This window comes from Coenobita brevimanus, chromosome 86 (assembly GCF_032717465.1).
Source record: "Coenobita brevimanus isolate Jiangsu-jjx chromosome 86, ASM3271746v2, whole genome shotgun sequence".
In the NCBI taxonomy this organism is placed as follows: domain Eukaryota; kingdom Metazoa; phylum Arthropoda; class Malacostraca; order Decapoda; family Coenobitidae; genus Coenobita; species Coenobita brevimanus.
In genome coordinates, this window is record NC_137039.1 from 2,085,503 (window position 1) to 2,108,115 (window position 22,613).

Here is a 22,613-nt window from a genome sequence, read left to right on the forward strand (position 1 = left end):
TCTTGTCTTACCCTAACAAATGTTCTGTTCTCACACAGCATCAGTCTTGGCCTGTCCTCTCCTATTTTCCCTTTCTGCACTACACCCTCCTTTCATCCACCACACCAACCACTTCAGACCAACCATGCTTCGAACCTGCCAGTGCTCCAGCATTGTCATAAATACTCGGGTTTAATTTACCCAACTGATGGTGCAATTAATGTTGTTACATGGCATGTGTTCACTTGGGTTGAGCCAGACAGCCGCATCAATGATAACTGCAGCTTAAACACACATTACCTGACGTGAAGGAAGCAGTTCAACCCAAACCTTGAACCTTTTCCAGCACAAACTGACACACAACAGTTCCCACATCAGCACTGCATTACATGTTGACCAGGTGTGGATTTTACCACGAGGATAATAAGAAAATAAAGGAGATATACCATAGGAAATATAGTTACCTGTAATATTAACACCATACAGACCATCACTTTATTACAAACTAGGAAGTAAAGCTGTTTTTATTTGTCTTAAGAGTGTCACTGGGATGGTACGTTTCCTCCTTATATCGGCAATACTGAATGAATATTATTTTTGGCTTAAATGACGTTGTTCAGGTACACAGGCGATACATAAGTGATCCAGTGTTGCAATAACCATATACACACCCGCCTGTACCAAAAACACAGCTGGCAGGGGAAGTTAGTGAAATATCATTTTTATGTTGGACACCGCGGAGTGAGGATAAGGGCGACGTCGCTCCTCTCTCTTTCTCTCTCGTTAGCCAGTAAGGAGAGATGAAGATGACGGGAGAGCAAATATCTCCATAGCAACGCAGACTCTCGGTCTTAATGCAACTGACACTCGAGAATTCCTAACTCATCTTGCTTACCGATTCATTCTGCATATTTGACCTAGTTAATAAGTTTGGATGTGAGTGTATGAAACGAAATCTGAAACTACATACAAAAGTTACGGTCTTTGAGAGGAATGATGTCAGGGATGCTATACTCATTCTACACTAACCTGGCCTAAAACTGCCATCACTCTAACTTGAATGGTGAGTTGTAGCTAGAGATTAACACTAGAGTATGATGGTAGTCACGAATAAGTGCTATGGAGTGGCTGAAGAGACACAGCACTGTGTTCCTCACACCAGGAAACCATTTACTACGCTGGGTGGTAACCATAAAACCAAATTTTGGCGCCTGGTGGTTTAGTGGGTAATTATTGTGCTCCAATCGGATTGAGCCGGTTAAGGTTTATATCCAAGGGGTGGTTGGGGTTTATTGCTCACGTAATGCCACTCAGGGATGAGTGAGGCTGGTCACTCTCATCTTAATTGTCGGGACCAATTGCCTAGCCCCGGGCTCCTACGCTCCCCATGGGGCAATGTAGGACTGGATGATGGATGGATGGATGGATACTATATGGTAGGTGGGGGCGCTCACCATCCACTCACTCGCTGTAGTGCTGCTCTCGGGTGTCTGACCTTTCCTCTCCTCCATCCTTCTTTCCTTCCATCCTCTCCCGTCTTTCTTTCCTTCATTCTTTCCTCGTCCTTCTGCCTACGGGTAACTTTGCACTCCCTCTTCTGTCTTTCTTTCCTCTTCCTTCTGCCTGTGGGTGACTCTACACTGAGTAACAAGCCAAATGGTTTCCTGTACACCAGGAAACCTTTTACTACGCTGGGTGGTAACCATCTAACCAAATTATGGCGCCTGGTGGTTTAGTGGGTATTTACAGTGCTCCAATCGAACTGAGCCGGTGGAGGTTTATATCCAAGGGGTGGTTGGGGTTTATTGCTCACGTAATGCCACTCAGGGATGAGTGAGGCTGGTCACTCTCATCTTAAATGTCGGGACCAACTTGCCTTGCCCCGGGCTCCTACGCTCCTCATGGGGCAACGTAGGACTGGATGAGGAATGAATGAAATAAAAATAAATACTGCGGGACACATACACTGTATGCCAATCAGCTTCTACACTACTACTACCATCATGCTGACTATCCTACTTAGCGATAGGATGAGGCAGCACCAGCAACAGTTGTGCCAGATTCAAATAGCCACGGGGAACAAGGCGTCGCGGATGATGATGATGATGATGATGATGATGATGATGATGATGATGGAGGAGGAGGAGGAAGAGGAGGAGGATAATGGTGGTGGTGGTGGTGGTTGTGGTGGCGGTAATAATAATGATGATGGTATTTAAATACAAATCCAGCTAGTAGAAATATCGGGTATTGTGTTGCTAAATACACCTTCCAACACTAGATACAGGAGTGTGGTCAGTGACAACACCAACATGATATATAAACACCAACAGGCTCAATTTTACGGTGAACTGGTGGCCAGGGTAACAGCTGGGCTGCCATCACCACTTCTCCATCTACCATATCTCTTAACAATACTGCAGTTTCTTCTTCTTCTACTCTCTCTCTCTCTCTCTCTCTCTCTCTCTCTCTCTTTCTCTCTCTCTCTCTAAATCATAGGCTATCTCTTAACCGTGCTGCTGTTTCTTCTTCTTCTACTCTCTCTCTCTCTCTCTAAATCATAGGCTATCTCTTAACCGTGCTGCAGTTTCTTCTTCTTCTACTCTCTCTCTCTCTCTCTCTCTAAATCATAGGCTATCTCTTAACCGTGCTGCTGTTTCTTCTTCTTCTACTCTCTCTCTCTCTCTAAATCATAGGCTATCTCTTAACCGTGCTGCTGTTTCTTCTTCTACTACTCTAACTCATGGGCACTCCATTCACACTTTCTCTCCAAATCATCTCTTAACCATCCTGCAGTTTCTTCTCTAACTCATGGGCACTCTCTCTCACTCTCTAAATCATATCTCGTATAACAGTGCTGCAGTTTCTTCTACTTTCTCTTTAACTCATGGGCACTCTCTCTCCCTCTCTCTAAATCACATCTCTTAGCCATGCTGCAGTTTCTTCTTCTCCTACTCTCTCTCTCTCTCTCCCTCTCTCTCTCTAACCCATGGGCAGCCACTTACATCACTGCAACCCACCCAACCATCATGACTTGCAAGTATTATCAAGAGGATGGAGAGGGTAGACAGCGAGAGACTAACGAGGAGAGTGTATGTGAGTGAGGTGGGCAAAGATGAGATGGAGGGATGAAGTGGAGAGGTGTATATATATATATATATATATATATATATATATATTAATGTGCTCGACTCTGGGCATAGGCTTCACAGCCTGCTCCCGAGGCCCAGTAGTCCCCCTACCATACACCTCTATTGTACATGTCACCACTTCGGCGCTAACACCCACCGTCCATACCGAATATATGCTAGGGCTGTCTCATACAGGACTGGTGTATTGGTATTAGCGGGGGTATTTTTACGACATGTCGGCGGGTTTTCTGGTAGATCAGTAAAGTCAGCTTTATATGAAATTCAAATCCTTAAACTGTTCCCTGCCCCAGCGGGGATCTGAACCTGGGTCCGGTAGGACCACAGGCCACCTCTCTACCGATTGAGCCACCGCCTCCCCCATATGAGAGAAGGGGATGTGAGTTGGGAGCAGGGAAGCGAAATGGAGGGCAGAGCGGCATGGAGGCGATTTGCTTGTGGCCACCCCTTGCAGGATGATGGCGACCGGCAATAGACAGATAGACAGATAGATGGAAAGAAAAAAGTTGACAAAATCGAAAGGCCTCTATATTTTACCGCTAGTACATAATAATAAAATGTGCCGAATATGTACATAAGCTTACGAAAAAACAAGAGTAAAAAGTCTTACAAAAAACTCACGGTAAACATCAGGTGGTTGCCATGGTAGCGAGTGGTGCCTCTGGCCTTCTCCACCAATCACGTTTCGGCACAATTCTGCACCAAACTACTGCAGCCAACCACCATACCACCTGGCCACAAACACCAACGGTTAGAATAAGCTGCAGCTGAACTGAATACTGGATTCCTATACTCTTTTTTTTTTTTTTTTTTTTTCCGAGGCGAAGATGCACTTGACAGGTTGGTGATGACTGGCTGAATGCAACATTACTTCATAATCTCTTTACTCGTTGGCATTATTAACTGACAACATATATCTGAGGGGGAAATCTGGATTAGTACATGTTATTCGGACATGTTACATTCAGCCAACCATCACCAGCCTGCAAGTGCATCTTCGCCTCGATTTATTAAAAAAAAAAAAAAAAAAAAAAAAAAAAAAAAAAGAGAATAGTGCCTATCAAAGACCATAAGGCAGTAATTCAAAGGCAAGACTCAAGCCGTCCTGCCGTAGTCCACCCTCCACCTTTCGGGGGACAGGGCAGTAGCTGGGGGTGTTATTTAACCATGCAGTGTAGCCGCCCAGATATATCAGTGCCACCACAGGAAGGCGTCCCTCTCACCACCAAAGCATAGTGGCAAATCAGCTTTATACTTGGAAATGGAACTGTATTGGGCTTTTTTGTGTAAATTATTGTAAATATAACCCCTTTCAATCCGGTGACGTCTATTTATCCATCTATATCTATCTATCTATCTACTGCCACATGACTTAATCCTGTAAGGGGTTGCCACAAACAAATTGCCTCCACGTTGTTCTGTCCTCTGCCACTTGACACCCCTCCCGTCAATTCACACACCCTTCTCTCATACAGTATATTTTTCTCCATTCCATTCATCCCTCTCATTCATGGTCTCCATCTCACTCACATAGGCTACTTTCCTTTAGTCAGTCTCTCATTGCCCATCGTGTCCACCTGGCCCAACCTATGCTTCAGATATTCTTGCTGCCTCAGGTGTTTATATTCAGCTTAGGACAGACTTCAAACTGGCGAGGTTACATACAGTATAACCTTCTTTACTGCCTTTACTATACCCGGGTGCAGTGGTGGCTGCTGCCCACTACCATCCACTCACTTGATGTAGTGCTGCCTACAGTATAACCTTCTTTACTGCCTTTACTATACCTGGGTGCAGTGGTGGCTGCTGCCCACTACCATCCACTCACTTGATGTAGTGCTGCCTACAGTATAACCTTCTTTACTGCCTTTACTATACCCGGGTGCAGTGGTGGCTGCTGCCCACTACCATCCACTCACTTGATGTAGTGCTGCCTACAGTATAACCTTCTTTACTGCCTTTACTATACCCGGGTGCAGTGGTGGCTGCTGCCCACTACCATCCACTCACTTGATGTAGTGCTGCCTACAGTATAACCTTCTTTACTGCCTTTACTATACCCGGGTGCAGTGGTGGCTGCTGCCCACTACCATCCACTCACTTGATGTAGTGCTGCCTACAGTATAACCTTCTTTACTGCCTTTACTATACCCGGGTGCAGTGGTGGCTGCTGCCCACTACCATCCACTCACTTGATGTAGTGCTGCCTACAGTATAACCTTCTTTACTGCCTTTACTATACCCGGGTGCAGTGGTGGCTGCTGGCCACTATCATCCACTCACTTGATGTAGTGCTGCCTACCTCTTCCTTCACCTGTCATTCCCTTTTTGTGTCTGGTCTCTTCTCTTCCTGTTTTTTCCATCCTTCCTGTTACTTTTTATTACTCTTCTGTACACAGTGGTCTAAAGATGGCAAGAATACCATTGACAATGTCACTGGATTCAAGACGTGTAAAGCAAAAAAAGACGGAAAAAAGGCCAACCTATAACAAGCAATTAGTGTATTTTCGAGTGCTATCCATGTGACTTTACAGTACAATACCACATTTGTTCTGACGTGACCAAGATCCCCAACCCTCTTCAGCTTGGTGATGACCAGGTGTAGTCTTTGGTGATGGCCAGGTGTAGTCTTTGGTGATGGCCAGGTGTAGTCTTAGAAGGGTGGATGGACTTAAACTGACATAAACAAGGAGATCCACTTTGTCTGACCATTTTGTAAGAATAAAAGTGCTTCATGAAAGACCTAGTTTGACCCACACTATCCTCATGCTGATGTATCACCAACTATAAAATCCCCAGCTCCAGGGGTGAAAAACTTCTTTCTCAAGCTAATGGATGTGACAAAATGAAAAATATAATATGTGAGGTGGTGTGTGGGGTGAAGACGAAAGGGGGTGCAAGAAAAAGCATGGTGGAATTAAAGGGGTGAGACAGGCTGTGGCGCAAAAGAAGAAAGCATACAGTGAGTGGATGGGAAGCAGAGGCATGGAGGAAGTTGAGAGACAGATGGGAAAAGAGGTTAGACAGGCTGTGGCGCAAAAGAAGAAAACATAGTGAGTGGATGGGAAGCAGAGGCATGTAGGGAGGTGAGAGACGGACGGGAGAGTTATATGTAGACAGGAAGAGAGGGATGAAAAGATTACAATTATGTCCTGTGCTTGCCATTCTCAACAGGGTTCAGAAAGACCTCAGCTTAACACACCAAGACATAACACTTAGGCACATAAATTTTCGGTCTAAGTTGAATAAAATTACCTGGAGATAGCAAGAATATACTAAGACATCATCGGAGTGAAGTGGAAAAAAAAGAAGCTGACCTGGACTGAGAATACACCCACTCAAAGACACTAATTTTCATGTAGGTCTATCACTCTATCTATCTATTGCCAGGCGCCTTAATCTCGTAAGGGGTGGCCACAAACAAATCGCCTTCATGTCGCCCTGTCCCCGCCAATTCACTACCTTGCTCTCAACTCACACCCCCTCTCTCATATACTCTCCACCCCAACCCTCCATCTCATCCTCGGCCTCCCCTCCCTCTCCTCCCCTCCACCTCACTCACATACACTCTCTTCGTCAGTCTCTCACCCTCCATCCTCTCCACATGGCCAAACCACCTCAGTGTGTTCCTCCTAACGCTTCCTATCACATCCACATCCACACCACAACGCTCCTTTATATCCTCATTTGTCAGCCTGTCTCTCCATGTAACTCCACAGATTCCTCTTAAATAACTTATTTCCACTGCTCTCACTCTTGACTTGTGTCCTTCCAACAACGTCCAAGCTTCACTTCCGTACGTTAGAGTTGGTATCACAATACTGTCATGTAGTAACTTTTTCACTTCCATGCTCACTTCCCTTGTACTTTGCTAAATAAAGTTAAAAATTAAGTTAAAATGGTCAGCAGGTTGCAGTAGTAAAGTGTTATAGTGACTCCATGTTGACCTAAACATCTATCTATCTGTTGCCAGACGCCTTAAGGGGTGACCACAAACAAATCGCATCCATGTCGCCCTGTCCCCCGCCATTTCACTGCCCTGCTCCCAGCTCACACATCCCTTTTATATACCTTTCCATTCCATCCCTCAATCTTATCCTCGGCCTCCCCCTCTCTCTCCCCTCCTCCACCTCATTCATACTCTCCCCATTAGTCTCTCGCTCTCCATCCTCTCCACATGGCCAAACGTACAAAGATAAAATCGTCAGCAGACGGTAGTGAAAGTGTTACTGTGACTCCCTGCTCACCTAAACGTGAACCCGGTGGTCTGCAGGATGAAGTTACCTCTCTGCAGTGCCACATCCTGCTGTCATGGGATAGGGATTGAGCAACGTATATATTAATAGTGGTACTGGCGTGGTTATATCAGTGCCACCACCTGCAGGTGTCCCCCTCCAACACGTTATCGGCTTGAAGGAGCCATTTACGTGGAATCCTCTTCATAAAATATCCCCAAACCCATATCATAATAAAAAAAATAATAATAATAACGACAATAACCAATAAATCGACGGAAATAGATAACATAAGAACATTGTAAAAATTTCGGGGGCAGAATGTTTACAAAATTTCGGCAAGGACACATAAAAACCCGCCATCTTTTAAATATCTGCAAACAACAATATTCTCCCACCAAACTCACACTGATATACCTCCATTCCCTTGCATAACAACAGTGGCAGAATTAAGTGCGGGAAATTGTAAGGAAAACGTGGAGACAGAGCAGGATACTTAGGCCGGCCATCTTCAAGGTCTGCTCTCACAAGAATGCCAAATATCATCTCAATACACCCACTTTCCCTCACACACGTACACTCAAGTAATCTCTACTTGCATATCTAACATTATTGAATAGAATTATGTAAGAAAATTAGATGGAAGCTGCCGAAAAACGAATCAGCAGGATACCTAAGCTAGGCTTCTTCGGCGTCTGTTCTTCCATTTACACCACCATTCCACAAACTATCTCGAAATACGAATATTTCCATCACATACTTAAACCCTAGTAATCTCCATTCACTTACTTAATATTAACATGCAGAATTATGCAAGTAAATCAGATGCTAGGGGTAAAGTTATGGAAGTGGACCAGGATAGGCTACTCACGAACCCGGCTTTCCGGAGTTTCTGTTCCCACTGTTTCGCCCTTTCTGATCACGAAACACCAGTAGTCACTTGAAATGCTCTTCTCTAAGTTATCTCCATTGCCATATGTAATTTTCACAAGCAGAATAATATAAGTAAATTAACTGTGGTTGAAAAGGTAGAATCATGGCAGGTCATTTCTAAATGTTCCCTTGAAACATGGCGTCGGTTACACTCCCAACGCCAACCTCCGAAGTATTCATAAAGATCTTTAACCAATATCCGAGATTTAAAGTCTTCACAGCATTTTAAAAGGATTAGAGATAATTTTGTTTGGTCGATTATTTCGGTTTTTATATTCTTTTGGCTTGGTTGCGTGAAAACTAAAAAATAAACAAGCAATTTTATACACAAAAACCGGACGCTCAAAACTTTTATAATTTTGGAATCTGGGCTTTGTTTCTGATGTGATGCCCGCAAGATTCAAATTATTATAGTTTTGATCAATTTGTTGGTTTATATGCTAGTATTGCTGCACTTATGATCGGGTTAGCTGTGTAAAAGCTTTATATGCTACATTATTTGCATGGATACTACCCTCTTATGGGATATTTTGGGTTTGCTGACGATAACATGAAGCCAAGGTCAATACGAACAAAATTTCCACATCTGGCACTTTCTAGTTTCAAATTCTCTCCCTACCTCAGCAGTACTAAATGTTACCTTTATAAAGACTTGGAGAGGAAACTACGGTACAGTTTTCCTTTACTTCCCTTAGAGTTTAGACGAATATACTGTTCTGTGACAGTGATACCACGATGCAGTGTAACAAACAGCATGTGTAGTTACAGTCGGTATAGCGAGACTTTTTAAAAACACACAAATTATATACTTATGCCTGTGTCTTGATGAGTTACCTGATAGTTCGCTTTCGATGTTTTACTGCATTTATAGTGAGTGTAGGTTATTTGGTGGCTGCATTGACTTTTGGATTATAAGTCCTCGACCCAATTCTTTCCTTTTACAACTTTAATCACGTACCTTATCGGCAGAAAAGGATAATACTACGACTCGACATCTATACCCCTTCATTATAGCACCAGATTCCAGCATTTGTCTTTTGCCACAACTCAGCACTCAAGAGAAAGAGATGGCAATTTTAGGCGAATTTAAAGCGAAAAGAGTACTGTACGCCTTTACTTTCATTATTGTTATTATTATTATTATTGCAGCTGTTTACTTTGGAATTTTTGAAACATGGAGAGGGGTTACATGAACGAGCGCAGATAATACCCCTTTCCCGTACCTCCTTCATAGCACCTCTTTCTTAGCGATTTGTTCTGCACATTACTGTACAAGTCACTATCCTCTGCCTTTCCGATACTGATGCAAGCTATGTCTATACTGATACAAGTAACATACAAGAGAATGATAAGGTGTAATGCGCCAAACAAGTTGCTACGGAAGAGGCCATTGATTTGAAAGCCATTTCCCCGAGGACGAGCAGTTCTCCTACATCCCAAGTCCTTCACTTCACCACTTGGCCACTAATACCCACCCTCCACACGTCTCACTCAGGACTGTGATGATATTAGCAGGGGTGTTGAGACATTTCAGTGGGTGGTGCAGCTCAATCGTGTTTTAGACTCAAATCAGCAGACTTTGGTTCCCTAGCCTGGAATCGAACGTGCATTCTTTCAAACAGTAGACCTCTTCCCTAACCACCAGACCACCACCTCCACCATGACCTGAAGTGGCCTGAATATAGGCCACGGTTATAAACGTATGTCTATGGACCTGACCAGACCCCACTAGACCCATTGTGACCTAATTCCACTGGTAACCTGAATGTTAAAATAAATGGTCAAAGCACACCTACTTCACTGTCTTTAAAGTGTAGGGGCCTGAGGCTAGACTAACCTAATCCAGTATCTTTAAGGGAAGCTAAGCCGCCTACTTCCCTTAGTGGCAGTACAGGCTGGGTAGCGTTTATAAAGGCTCCAACATACTTACACACGTCGCCATGGGTCACCTAATGGCGACTCTCCACATTACTCCAGCCCCAGCAGCCTCTAGGCACTCACACTGTAGGATCTGGTACCAGGGCTTGTGCAGTCTGCCTCTTACAACCCCACCCCAAACATTCACACCTCTCACTCTGCACACCCAGCTGTCATCCTCCAGCCCCAAAACATCCCCCCCCCCCTCTAAAATATAATTAAATACATAAAATCACCTACTGAGACCCCAAGGTACCTTTTATAACAGACAAACTCGGGACAAATAATGTCAGAACAGCAGTCAATGGGGTAGAGTGTATTTGATGCCACACGGCTTTGGTATACAGTACAAGAGGCGCTGGTGCATGTGAGCATATAATGCCAATGACCATGTGGAGAGGGTGGCGAGCGAGAGACTGACAAGGAAAGTGTATGTGAGTGAGGTGGAGGCTAAGGATGAGATGGAGGGATGGATTGGAGATGTATATGAGAGGGGGGGGGGTGAGCTGGAAACAGGGCAGTGAAATGGCGGGGGACAGGGTGACATGGAGAAGATTTGTTTGTGGCCACCCCATAGGGATTAAGGCGTCTGGCAATAGATAGATAAATAGATCCTCATGGTCATCATCACAATGATCATGACGTCATTGAACATGTTATAGACATTACTTACTAAAATTATAATTATGGAGATGGTAGTCGTTTATCATCATTACTGCAATAAATCAGTATTATTATCATCATCATTTGCACTACTATCATCATCATCATTCTCATTATTACAACCACCATCAAGAATATTATAATAATCACTAATAATCATCTAATCACCGTCATCATCATCATCATCATCGCCAGTATTACGATCACCGTCAACAGTATCACTGAAATCGCGTAATAACCGTCTATCATCATCATCATCATCATCGCCAGTCTTACGATCACCGTCAACAGTATCATAAAAATCACTTAATAACTGTCAATCATCATCATCATCATTACCATCATCATTATCATCATCATCATCACCATTATTACGATCACCGTCAACAGTATCATAAAAATCGCCTAATGACTGTCTATCATCATCATCATCATCATCGCCATTATTTCGATCATCAATATCATAAAAATCACCTAATAACCGTCTATCATCATCATCATCATGCTAACCACTACGTCCAGTACATTTAATGGGCTGGGCATCATCCACACAGGGAAAAAGGAAACTACAAAGCTAGACCTACCCATAGAGCGGCCAGTGAAATGAGCCCTACATTCATTCACCATTCACGCCTTCACAAACTAAGCCACACTTTTAATACAACTATAGTGCGTTCATTTTAACCAGGTGGTGATATTTGTCCTTATGTAGCTTGTTTCCTGTAGCTCAATGGCAGAATAATACAATGCCAAGACAACATGCCTTCCACAGCACTTCTTCGTGACTAGCACCATATTCTAGTGTTAAGCTCAGTACATATATTTAAATTGGACATGGGATTTCTGCACCTAGTTAAAGTGAACAAGAGTATATGTACGAATTTCTCTCTTTTCTTGACAGTTTTCTCCTAACTCAAAATCTGGATTTTTCAAACATTCGTATCAAGTATATTATCCCCAGACGTTTCGACATATTCATCTATTTCATCCTCAGTGGATCTAAAAGATAAAAATAACCTGTAAGGTAATTAAATGCCTAAAAGAACTATTTGAACTTCAGCTCATCGTGCTTATATAAAATGGAAAAAAAGAAGTGTTACCTACAGGGTGGACTTAACTGCAAAATATATTCAGAGGGACAGCAGACAGACAATTGTTTAGGACAGGTTTTCGTTGAAAAATATGAATGGATTCTTGTAGTGTGAGGTTCTTACAGGTACATGTGTCTATTATACAGAAATTCTTGGGATCAACAGAAGTATTACAATGCTATGTATGTTCCCTTACCGCTGAGTGAGGAGGGTTGCTCACAGGCAGACCTGACCTGCTCCACTGACCTCTGTGCTGATCAGCCCTTAGCTTGAAGGCTGGTATGGTGCTACCAATATACCCTGTGTAGCAACTATGCAACTTGCATTCATAAACGATTGACCAGCGGATGGCAGTCGGTAATAAGTCTTTCTAATGAGAGTCACATAGAGCCAGGATTCCGGGGCCTTGAATGGTGAGTGAATGGAAGCGTGGCCCATTGGATTGGGCAAACTTGGTCTGTCTGAACGTTGCTACTCCTCACCCTGCCCTAGGGTGGGAAAGGAGGCCCGGATGATGATGATGATGTACGATGAGATGGAGGCATGGAGTAGAGAGGTATATGAGAGGGGTGTGAGTTGGGGGGAGGGAAGTGCAATGGCGGGGGTAGGGCGACATGGGGGCGATTAGTTTCTGGCCACTCCTTCCGGGATTAAGCTGTCTGTTTATTGATAGATAGTATGTGTGTACAGTACTGTATTTATGTGTTCATGTATTTACGTGTGTGTGTGTGTACTGTACCAGTATGTTGAATGTACAGTATGTATGAACCAGTGTGTGTGTGTGTGCGATATATATATATATATATATATATATATATATATAAAATGCGTGGCTTACAGAACAGTGCCCCCGAAATATACCATAGTGCCCCTGACAACGGGGCAAGCAAGATACAGCCCAGTATGCCCGGGAATGTACCAACACCCCCACACGGACCCCACAGGGAAGCCACCACCAGTCGGAATAACTCCCGGCAACAGCGACATATGTCAGCCCGGGCCGTGTGCCCCTATGTCACGCAGCCACCACGCCGTCGCCGTCGTAGGAGAAGGACACTACCTTCACGGAGTGGGATTGTTGAAACAGCTAGGGGTGGAGTTGTTATAGACACTCCAGATGGCGCCCCTCCTCGTGAGACGGCCTATTGTCGCTCCGAAAGTGCTCCGGTAGAGACGGCCTATTGTCGCTCCCGCCCTCATGAAACGGCCTATTGTTGCTCCGAAAGTGTTTCGGTAGAGATGGCCTATTGTCACTCCCCTTCTCGTGAGACGGCCTATTGTCGCTCCGAAAGTGCTCCGGTAGAGATGGCCTATTGTCGCTCCCGCCCTCGTGAGACAGCCTATTGTCGCTCCGAAAGTGTTCCGGTAGAGACGGCCTATTGTCGCTCCCACCCTCGTGAGACGGCCTATTGTCGCTCCCCTCCTCGTGAGAAAGCCTATTGTCGCTTCGAAAGTGTCCCGGTAAAGACGACCTATTGTTGCTCCCGCTCTCGTGAGATGGCCTATTGTCGCTCCGAAAGTGTTCCGGTAGAGACGGCCTATTGTCGTTCCCCTCCTCGTGAGACGGCCTATTGTCGCTCCGAAAGTGTCCTGGTAGAGACGGCCTATTGTCGCTCCCCTCCTTCGTGAGGCGACCTATTGTCGCTCCGAAGGTGCACAGAAGGAGGCAAGGAGCGAGACGTCACCCCGGCAGGAGACAAGAGCTCAGACCTCTTATCCCAGAGTGGCCCAGACAGGCCTCACAGCCTTCCCTGGCCTCCGCTCCCCACGTCTGGCTCTATTGTAGAGCAGACGCACATGACAGGCCCCAGTGTAAGTCAATGCTGCAGCCCTCCTCTGTCGGCGCCCCTAGACCCTGGAGACCACAGTCTGCAGTCTCTCTCAATTCTCCCCAGGACACCGGGGCGCGATCTCCATACGCCCCTACGACAACGTAAGGCTCCCACTTCCAGCCGAGACTTACAACAGAGGTTCCTGGAGATATTCGGCCCCAGTCCTGAGGGCCACACTCCTGAGCCCAGCCTGGGAGCCACGGGTAGCCCAGGATGAGAGAAGACGCCCTTACGAGTTGTCCCATGCCCTCTTGGTACGCCTCCCCTAGGCGGTGCCCCTAGCCTGGCAGGATTGCCGACGGCATGTTCCCGCCTATCCCCACGATGAATACGTGTGATGTTACAGTGCGAGTGATTTAGGTTAAGTGTGATTTCCCCTAGTATAGTATTGTGCAGTGACTTAATATAGTGAATATCGAGGCAAGTAAGATCATAGTGAGAGGATAAAAGACGAGTGTGTGGAACAAGATCTGAGAACTATATTTATGAGTGACGTCCCTTATATACAATTAGTAAGCCTGTGCCGCCTGGAGATTCCTCCATAGTGACTTACCCCTACTACTGTGAACTCTAAAGAAATATTACAAGAGAGTATTAGTGATATTCCCCCACTCACGCTGCCCGTAAATCTTGTACGCCACCCTCTCATCCCAGTATCTAGAGTAAGTGTAAATCAAGAATAAAATCAATTACCAAAGTCCCTTTGCTAGTGGAAAACGTGCAGTCCTCATTGTTAATATTTGACTCCCTCCTAGCCATCACAAGTCACTCCCCACACCCTCCCCTCTTCCCCCCCTTGTGAGACTCCCCCCCCCCGCGCCTCCCGCGCGCCCCTATATTCACTGTACCCTGAATACACTAGGATTGGTTGTGTTGTCATTAATGCCAGATAAGTAAGTATCCTGCGAGATACCCATGTCCTAGATAAGGTTTTATGTTGCTGTGTATTATGCTGTAATATCTGCTGATTTATCCTGTGTCTGATTGTGGTAATATACGTGTAAAGGTTGTTGCCTAGAGTTTTTGTGTCCTGCCTCTCTTTATTGTACTAAGCTCCGGTCTCGAAAGAGGACCCCGCTCCACGTTAGATGTAGCAGGAACGAGAAGTCAAGCCTATTTTCACCTAGCATTACACTGGTGGCCAGTGGTGGTTCTAGACCCGGGCGTAAAAGAGAGGTAATCAGGAATATTTGGCAAAATGGCAACTAAACCGCACGTTCAGTTACCCAAATTTGAGCCCGACCAGTATGATGTACACACATATCTGGCAATAATTAAACCCTTACTGGATATTGGTTTTGAAAATGACTAACAAAAAATTGCAGTCACACTACCACTGTTGGGTAAAGCGGCAGCGAATATAGCACCGAAAATCGTCCCAGAACTCACCTGGCAGAACTTTACAAAGTTCACTGTACAAGCCATCACCCCATCATTAGGGAAAGTAGTGGCTCTATCCCAGTTGGATAGTTTTTCATTCGACGGGGATTTAGATAATACCCTGATACAGGCTAGACGCCTGGTTACTGCTGCCTACCTGGAGGCAGATGAGGAAACCCGGGATCATCATACATTTAACACTCTGCTCAGAGTACTCCCAAGTGTTGTTAAGCAACACTTCACTATCCATGACCCAACAGGAGACATGGATAGAGATATACAGCTGATACGGCGCCTCCTGACCGCCTGCCCTTCTCCACAGCAGATCAATGTTGTTAAGAAATTCCCCACCTGACCCCCGGCTCCCCCAGCCACACCACGTCCACCTCTGCCTCACACCAGCCCGACCCTGGCGCCTAGCCCGCCCAGGGCACACCCCTCCCGTCGGCGCCCCGCCCCACAAGAAAACCCGAACCTAATTCTTATCAACCCGTGGGAATTCACAGCCTGCAACTCCCGCTGCCCCCTTCATGACATACGGGACCAGCTTAAAGCTGCTCGCCGCAGAATCACAGCCACAGGTTCACGTAAAGTGTCCGCCTTAGAAGGCGAGGCCCCAGGGGACGAGCTGACGCCCGTGGACGAGCCCCATTCAGGAGAACTGGAGCAGGAACAGGAGAATGAAAGCCCCAGCCAGCTGGATTTTTAGGCCCGGCCCGTGTCCACCCAACACCCATTCATCATTTTTTAATCCTCCTGCCGGAGTTATGACAGGTATTTAGGGCTGGACTTGCTCCAAAAACTCAGAGCTACGATCGACTGTTGCCACCGACAACTTCAGTTTCGCCCCCCACCCCGTTCCACCCCAGCCGTTTGCACATGCACGCTGCGGCCCCGGCCGGAGGATTCGCCCCCTTCCTCCCCCCAGTGCCCCCTTCCCCTCCCCTTCCTCCGCCCTCCTCTCCTCCCCCTCCCGTGCCTTTTCACCCCACTCCTGCTCCTTCTTTCCCCGCCACCGTCTCCGCCGCTGTTACCATCCCCTCCCACCATCAGGCTTGGGTGCCCCTTAACAGGCCCTCAGGTCCCTCCGTTTTGTTCTCCCCCCTCCTCCCCTCCGGAGCCCTTTCTGCCTGCCTTGTGTCCCCCACCTTCCTCCTACCCCACCACACCGCCATCTGCATCGCCAATCTCGCCCTCTCCCCTCTCACCCTCCCCAAGGGGCTTATCATCGGAGAGATGGAGGAAGCCGAGTCCTGTGCCCCATCCTCCTCCCACCTCCCCACCCCTCTACCCCCCCATCCCTGACCATCTCTCCAACCAGCAGTCAGACACCCTACGCCACCTCCTCCTGGATTTCCAGGATTTGTTTGCGACAGGACCAGCAGATATAGGGCATACCACGTACCTGTCGCACGAAATTCATATGACAGCCCCACCTATACGACAACCATCCCAACATAAGAACCCCCGACAGAGAGAAGAGGAGGACCGCCAGGTGTGCGAAATGGTAGAGGCAGGTGTTATTTCCCCCTCCACCAGCCCATGGTCTTCTCCCGTCATTCTAGTAAAAAAGAAAGACGGCATGATGTGATTTTGCATCGACTACCACTGAGTGAACGATGTCACCATTAAAGATGCCACCCCCCTCCCCTGCATTGACGATTCCCTAGACTCCCTCTACTGGGCGTCTTGGTTTTCTACCCTCTACCTCCAGTCTGGATACTGGCAGGTCCCCGTCCATCCAGACCATCGAGGCAAGACGGCCTTTTCCACCAGTAATGGCAAACATTACGAATTTAATGTTCTACCATTCGGCCTCTGCAACGCCTCTGCCACTTTCTCCAGACTAATGGAATCTGTCCTGAGCGGCCTCACTTGGGAAATATGTTTAGCTTATCTTGACGACGTCATTGTTCTTAGCCAGACCTGGGCCGACCACTTGCAGCGCCTCCGTCGAGTTTTCACCAGAATTCACCAGGCAGGCCTCAAGCTACATGCTTCTAAATGTGTCCTAGCCGCTAAAACCGTCTCGTTCCTGGGACATACTATTTCCCAAGCAGGAATTTCCCCAGATCCCGACAAGCTCCGTGCCATAGCGGACATACCGCCGCTGCAGGATGTCCACGGCGTACGCGCCTTCCTGAGACTCACGTCCTATTACCGTCGCTTCGTGAAGGGATTCGCACAGATTGCCAAGCCTCTTCACGATTTGACACGAAAAGGGGAACCTTTCCTCTGGACTAAGGACCGGCAAGCTGCTTTTCAACAGCTAAATGACAAGCTCGTCTCTGCCCCCATCGTAGCCTTCCCCAACTATGCCCTCCCTTTTCGCCTCTACACCGGTGTCCCTTACCGTGATAGGCGCCGTCCTAGCCCAGGCACAGGCCAGCAGAGAACACTTCATTGCCTGCGCCAGTCGCACTCTGAATCCGGCTGAAAAGAATTATGCCGCCATCAAGCGAGAATGCCTCGGCATAATCTGGGCCCTCCAATATTTTAGGGCTTATCTTTCCGGGACCCAAGTCATGATAATCACCAACCACCAATCACTCCAGTGGTTACGCCAGTCGGACTCCCATAACGCCCAACTCGTCAGGTGGTGCGACACCCTAGAGGAGTTTCAGTACGAAATTTCATACAGGCCCGGAAAGCTCCACACCAATGCAGATGCCCTCTCCCGAGTCCCCATCCACGCGGTACAGCCAGACCCGGACCTCCTACAACTCTGGCACCACAAGGAACGTCCCCCCTGGATCCCTGCCCACCTATTCCCTAACCTATGTCGACAGGGCGACCACCTAACCCCGTCCGGGCATATACTCTTGGCCCCCAATGCGGCACGTGACACCCTGCGCCACCTCCATGCCCACAACGGCATCCACTTGGGCACCAAAAAATTATTACAGGTGTTCAACGACATTTACTGGGCCCCAAATCCCTCCACCCTCACCAAGGAAATTATCCAGACTTGCCGCGCCTGCACGCTTGGAAAAGATATCACCCGGACCGCCAGACCATCAGGCCATATCACCGCCCACAAGCCCTGGCAACTCCTGGCGATCGATGTAGTAGGCCCTCTTCCCCCCAAATCTGGATATAAATACGTGATCACTTTTGTAGACACGTACTCAAAATTCGTAGTAGCCTGCCCAGCTAAGGAACATCATGCCGTTGCTGTCACCGATGCCCTTCTCCGACACGTGTTCCCTTACTTTGGCATCCCACAAGCCATCCATTCCGATAATGCCCCCGAGTTCTCCGGAAAAGTCTGGGAGAAGCTAGCCAGGATTTTCGGATATAAGATCTCCCACTCCTCACCATACTGGCCTCAAGGGAACGCCGTATGTGAACATAGCCATCGTACCCTTATCAATCAGCTACGCACCCGAATCGAGGCTACAAAGGACGTCAATTGGCCAGCGCATGTGAAAATTGTCCAGTGGGGCATGAATTCATGCCCCCGAGAAGACGGGGTTTCCCCCCACGAAAGAATCTTTGGGGAAATTCCCCTCCTACTACCCCTACGCCACCACCTGCAGCAGCCAGCTTCCGCTCGCACTACAGACCCGCTACACCTGCTAAAAGGGCAGATACACCACCTACAAAAGAATTTGGACCTTGGACCCGACACAGCCTCCAACCCCTTCAACCCGGGTGACACAATCGTCATCGCCCAGCTCCCCACTCCCCACAAGCTCGCCCCCCGCTTCACGGGGCCCCACACAATCACCCGAGTCCCCAACCCATACCTGGTGGTCATAGACTATCATGGCACTCCCCGTACCCTTCCCAACCGCCACATGTGGCCTTTCTGCACGCCCACCTCCCCCGCCCCGGCCCCACACCCCCAGCCCCCTCCAGCCCCCGCACCACCCTCTACATTCACATATGAGTGCTTCGTTTCCTCCTCACCCTCCCACTCCACCCCCCTACCACCTCCGCCTCCCCGGCTGCCACCACCCCCAGCACCTCACCTGACACCTCCCCCGCCACCCCTCCTTCACCCTCACCCCTTCCCTCGTTGCCCCCCCCTCAACGCCCACTCCCACCTCTTCCGCCCACGCCACCACACCCTCACCACAACCCACTACTACCACCCCTCCCCCACCCACCATGCGTACACCCGCTCCACCAACACCACGCCCCACCGCGCCCACAACACGCAAAACAACCCACCCACCCCATACGCCCACTTCTCCTCCCACCCCGACCCTCAAGACCACCACCACCCACTTGAGCCAACTCTCACGCCCGCCCGCCCGATACACACACACCCCTGCACCTCTCCATGACTTCACACCATCAAGCTACATCAGGCCCAAATCCCCTCTACCTGAACTCCCCAGAGACTCAATGCCGCATTGTCACGGCACAAAACCCGGCCCTTACCATCGATATCCAGCATTCAGCTTCCGACCACACCGACAGCCACACTAAGCAAGATGAGAGTGAAGCGGGCCGTATGGGCGCCTACCCTTGGCAGGAACCACAGACTCCACAGGCCACACCACCTGCTAACCCTCCTCCAGTCTACTACCACCGCCTCCACACTCTTCTTCACCTGCGACCCGGAGTAAGAAGAAAACCCCTACACCGCCGCCTGGCAAACCGTGCTGCAACACCTCCAGCCCATGTACACCACCTCCAACACTCAAGCATTCCACCTCCAGCCACGAGGATGTGACTTTTTACAGGGGGAGAGTGGTAAAATGCGTGACTTACAGAACAGTGCCCCCGAAATATACCATAGTACCCCCGACAACGGGGCAAGCAAGATACAGCCCAGTAAGACCGGGAATGTGCCGACACCCCCACACGGACCCCACGGGGTAGCCGCAACCAGTCAGAACAACTCCCGGCAACAGCGACATATGTCAGCCCGGGCCGTGCGCCCCTATGTCACGCAGCCACCACGCCGTCGCCGTCGTAGGAGGAGGACACTACCTTCACGACGTGGGATTGTTGAACCAGCTAGGGGTGGAGTTGTTATAGACACTCCAGACGGCGCCCCTCCTCGTGAGATGGCCTATTGTCACTCCGAAAGTGTTTCGGTAGAGATGGCCTATTGTCTCTCCCCTCCTTGTGGGACGGCCTATTGTCGCTCCGAAAGTGTCCCTGTAGAGACAACCTATTGTCGCTCCCGCTCTCGTGAGATGGCCTATTGTCGCTCCGAAAGTGTTCCGGCAGAGACAGCCTATTGTCGCTCCGAAAGTGCTCTGGTATAGATGACCTATTGTCGCTCCCGCCCTCGTGAGATGGCCTATTGTTGCTCCGAAAGTGTTCCAGTAGAGACGGCCTATTGTCGCTCTGAAAGTGTTTCGGTAGAGACGGCCTATTGTCGCTTCCCTCCTCGTGAGACGGCCTATTGTCGCTCTGAAAGTGTCCAGGTAGAGACGACCTATTGTCGCTCCGAAAGTGTCCCGGTAGAGACGACCTATTGTCGCTCCCGCTCTCGTGAGACGGCCTATTGTTGCTCCGGAAGTGTTCCGGTAGAGACGGCCTATTGTCGCTCCCCTCCTCGTGAGACGGCCTATTGTCGCTCTGAAAGTGTCCTGGTAGAGACGGCCTATTGTCGCTCCCCTCCTCGTAAGACGACCTATTGTCACTCCGAAGGTGCACAGAAGGAGGCAAGGAGCGAGACGTCACCCCGGCAGGAGACAAGAGCCCAGGCCTCTCATCCCAGAGTGGCCCAGACAGGCCTCACAGCCTCCCCTGGCCTCCGCTCCCTACATCTGGCTCTACAGCAGACGCACCTGACGGGCCCCACTGTAGTCGATGCCGCAGCCCTTCTCTGTCAGCGCCCCTAGACACTGGAGACCCAGTCCGCAGTCTCTCTCGATTCTCCCCAGGACACCCGGGCGCAATCTCCATACACCCCTACGACGACGTAAGGCTCCCACTTCCGGCCCGAGACTTACAACAGAGGTTCCTGGAGCTATTCGGCCCCAATCCCGACGGCCACACTCCTGAGCCCAGCCCGGGAGCCACGGGTAGCCCAGGACGAGAGAGGACGCCCTTACGAGTTGTCCCGTGCCCTCTTGGTACGCCTCCCCTAGGCGGTGCCCCTAGCCTGGCAGGATTGCCGACGGCATGTTCCCGCCTATCCCCACGATGAATACGTGTAATATTACAGTGCGAGTGATTTAGGTTAAGTGTGATTTCCCCTAGTATAGTATCGTGCAGTGACTTAATAATTTAGTGAATATCGGGGCAAGTAAGATCACAGTGAGAGAATAAAAGACGAGTGTGTGGAACAAGATCTGAGGAACTATATTTATGAGTGACGTCCCTTATATACAATTAGTAAGCCTGCGCCGCCTGGAGATTCCTCCATAGTGACTTACCCCTACTACTGCGAACTCTAAAGAAATATTACAAGAGAGTATTAGTGATATTCCCCCACTCACGCTGCCCATAAATCTTGTACGCCACCCTCTCATCCCAGTATCTAGAGTAAGTGTAAATCAAGAATAAAATCAATTACCAAAGTCCCTTTGCTAGTGGAAAACGTGCAGTCCTCATTGTTAATATTTGACTCCCTCCTAGCCATCACAAGTCACTCCCCACACCCTCCCCTCTTCCCCCCCTTGTGAGACTCACCCCCCCCCACGCCTCCCGCGCGCACCTATATTCACTGTACCCTGAATACACTAGGATTGGTTGTGTTGTCATTAATGCCAGATAAGTATGTATCCTGCGAGATACCCATGTCCTAGATAAGGTTTTATGTTGCTATGTATTATGCTGTAATATCTGCTGATTTGTCCTGTGTCTGATTGTGGTAATATACGTGTAAAGGTTGTTGCCTAGAGTTTTTGTGTCCTGCCTCTCTTTATTGCACTAAGCTCCGGTCTCGAAAGAGGACCCCGCTCCACGTTAGGTGTAGTAGGAACGAGAAGTTGAGCCTATTTTCACCTAGCATTACAATATATATAATGTATGTGTGTATGTATGTATGAATTTGCGAGTATATATGTATATGTATGTATAACTCAGTATATAAATATATATATATATATATATATATATATATATATATATATGTGTGTGTGTGTGTGTGTGTACCAGTATGTATGTACAGTATGTATGTATGTATGTAAAAAACTTACACTGAGCAGTATCTCACATGGATGGCAAGTGTACACACTAAATGAACAGTATTCACATCCGCCTGCACGGGAAGCTGGCGAAAACTTGCTATGTTTTACCCTGCCATAGGGATGGTCGTCTATGATGTATGAAAACAAATGTCAAGTGGCAGTATTTGACAAATACTAAATTTCAGAAAACTAAGGCAATGACAAACTTCAAGGAAGCACTATTCTTACTCAAAAAGAAGATACAAATGTAGATATGAAAGCCAATTCCACTAAACTCATTAGTAATATAATGAAATGAGTATGTGTAAGGGATTGCCAGATGGAAGCCCAGTGT